The following is a 3,271-nucleotide window of genomic DNA, read 5'->3' as shown; positions in this document are numbered from 1 at the left end:
AGGTAAATCTGGGGTAATTATTCTAGTTGAACTTTGCCATTATAGTTACAAGTCTGTTTCCAATGCTCTGAACCTGAAACTAGAATTCAAGAAATTGAACTTATAGCCCTACGTTGCCGAAAGTAAGTTTGACAATAGAGGATATGCAATTGAGCATTTTAATGTTGATGTAGATTTACGACATGAACCTCAATTAGAGGACTATTGGGAAAATTGTTCTGATGAATTGGAGGTCAAAAGAAGACTATGGTCAAGGTTCACCTTGCAACAAATAGCTACAATGGGGTTGTCAATAAATATTTTAGGAGTACGGGAGGAGGAGAGTGAAGATGTTTTGGATCATGCGTTCAATGAGAGAGCTACATGGAAACCAATTCCTAAAATCAATAGGATAGAAGAGAGGAAGAAAGTATTCAGACTGAGTCCTTTAATGATATAAGGAGAACAAAGAAGTGGTTGAGGGATCGTATATTCGCTCCTAAAGTGGAAACAATTGGTGAACTTCATGTTGCTACTTAGTTTCCCACTTCATCCTCTAATGTGATTATTGATATTGCAAGTGCCACAAGATGAAGGGCAAAGGAACTGGGAAGTAAAAGGCCAAAGAAATCCCCATTGAATCTCTCGCCGGTTTGAGTCACGTGCTCAAAAAGAAAAAAGGAAAACAAGAATCCTATAGAGAACCAAATTGTTGTTGACCAAGACTCAAGTGAGTAGACCTAGGTAACCATGGATGAACAGGTGTCAAATGATTCCCTAGTTCAAGATATGGACAAGGAAAAAGAACCTGAAGAAGACCAAGACCCAGTAGGCATCATGAACATTGTTGTTCCTTCCAGCTATCAGACTTCTTTACCTAATTTTTCCTCTCTTCAAGGTAGTGTGGTTGAAAGGGTTGATTTAGGGGTTGCTTCAAGGTATGCAGATGCTAAGCATTTGGAGTCCTCTACTAGGAGGATGATATCTAGAGCTTGGAAGGAAAAAAATGACAAACAATAGTTGAAGCAGATTGTGAGATAAATGGTTGAATATATTAATGCCATACACAACCCAAATCCCCAGCCTTTGTCACAAATGTCACTATCCTTTGATCCGAAATCACCAGTAAACTTGAAGCTATTAGATAAAGTTCAAAGGAACCGCATGATAGCTGACATTTTTGATAAATGTCTTGAGTCTGTAGCACACCAAGGCACATATTAAATTTATAACCTAACAAAATTATTTGGGGATGTCGTAGCTGTGAGTAAGGAGCTAGAATTGGAAGTATTAGCATGGGAAAAAGAAAAGAACAAATGGGTAGTAATATTGACACAAATGAATGATGTACAGAGGTTTGGAGTTATGAAATTTCTTTCTTAGAGGCTTCTGGATGGTTTAGCTGATAACATTTTGTATGTGGCGAAGAAAAATATTGAATGGAGGAACTCAATCATCAAACAAGGCCATGAAGAATCCATCAAATTCTTAAGGAGTTAAAAGAACTCGTTAAAATAATGCAAAAAGCTCTAAAGTGCATTGATATACATCTATTGAAGGATGATGGACAGACTATTGAAGATGTGGCAGAGATGATCAAGGCCTTCAAGGAAAGAGTGTAGCCCATCAAAGAAACAAAATTGCTGACTACTGATGATTTTTCTCAAATAACGAGGATTGAGTCCACGTTCACAGTTTGCTTTGACCATATGGAAGCACATAATATTAAAGTCTTGCAGGTAAGCAAGGACAAAAAAATATGGAAGCAACACATTATACATATTGGGCTTCCTCATTATCAACTTGTCCTCAACTTCTCAATGACACATCTAGGGTGGCGGAATATATGTGGCACCCTGAAAAAGAAAGATAATCAAGTAGATTCTTTGGTTGCATCAGAATCTTGAACATGTCACTCTATTCACGGCTCTTGGCTAGTTATCGTTCTTAGTTATGTTAGCTATAGGCAGGACAGTTTCTTTAACTTTGGATAGAGTTAAAATTTAATTCTGGTTACTTTTCAAAAGTATAAGCCTGGAGGCTATTTATGTATCTAGGAAAATCATTTCAAAGGTCCAAAAAACTTTTAAAATTAGTTGACTTTGTTTCTTTTGTCATGTGGTAGAGTTTTCAATGAAGACATTTTTATCTATGAATGAAATGATACATTTTCAGTAGCTTTCAAATTTGTGTGTTTGAATGTGAAAAGAAAGTATCTATTGGGATATATGTGCATGTCCAGAATATATTACTTCTTCAATTATCCACTTTTTCATAAGTTTGTGAATGAATTTGATAAATGACTCTACTATTAACTTTCGTTTGGATATTTTGATCCCCCTTGTCCTTTGAGGCATGAGAGAGACTCAATCAGAGTCCAAGATGTTTTGATTTCTTTAATAAGGATAGTTCAGTGAAGTGAAATTAATCTGATTGCAAGTCTATGGGATTTGCATATAAATCATTTATATTTGTAGCATTCATGTGGTGATGGCTAATGAATGTAAAAATGCCTTTTCTCACTTTCTGGTTAAAAGTGAAGTTAATGTTTGTGTATGTTTAAAAATTCATTGAATATCATACAGGAAGCTACACCCTTATGCAGAGGGTAAACCAATAATCAGTTCACCCAACTATTGGTTTTATTTTCCTTTCCAAAAAGGGCATAATTGAGTCATTCGCCATAAAATTAAGAAAGGGCTAATCTATTAACCAACAAATGTTTGGAGACTTTGTTGGGAAGTTGAACATCAAGAATAGTCACCTGAGCACAACATATATAGGGTTGTCCTGTGAGTTGTCTATGTTTTGATCTGCATTATAGATATTGAAACTCGTGAGAAGACTAGAGCAAAGAAGATACACTAGGTCTGAGAAGCGTGAGCAGATATTTGACCTAGTCTTCTAGGAATTGCAAAATCTGAACTTTCAAGCTTCCTTTACACCTAGGAGATGAGCCAAAAGTAGACCTCCTTCCCCTTCTGCTCCATCTCTTGTATCTCCTATTTGTCAAGCCCTAATATTGGATGATGTTTCTTTACCCAGTGTAATTAGCTCCACACCTCTTAATATCATTATTCCAATGGTCATTAACAATCCTTGGGGACCTAGAGTAGGACCGCTAAATCTTGGTCTTAATTTGAATGTTTTACCTAAAGAAGCAAGAGATCATTTTCCCAAGTTTAGTGGTGATGGGAAGGTCTCAGCTAATAAGAATTTAAATGCATTTAATGTTGCATGTGGTGTGATAGCTGTCCAACATGAAGATGTGGCAGTGAGACTGCTTGTGCAG

Source organism: Cryptomeria japonica, chromosome 3, assembly GCF_030272615.1.
Source record: "Cryptomeria japonica chromosome 3, Sugi_1.0, whole genome shotgun sequence".
In the NCBI taxonomy this organism is placed as follows: Eukaryota; Viridiplantae; Streptophyta; class Pinopsida; order Cupressales; family Cupressaceae; genus Cryptomeria; species Cryptomeria japonica.
Note: the sequence above shows the minus strand (reverse complement) of the source record.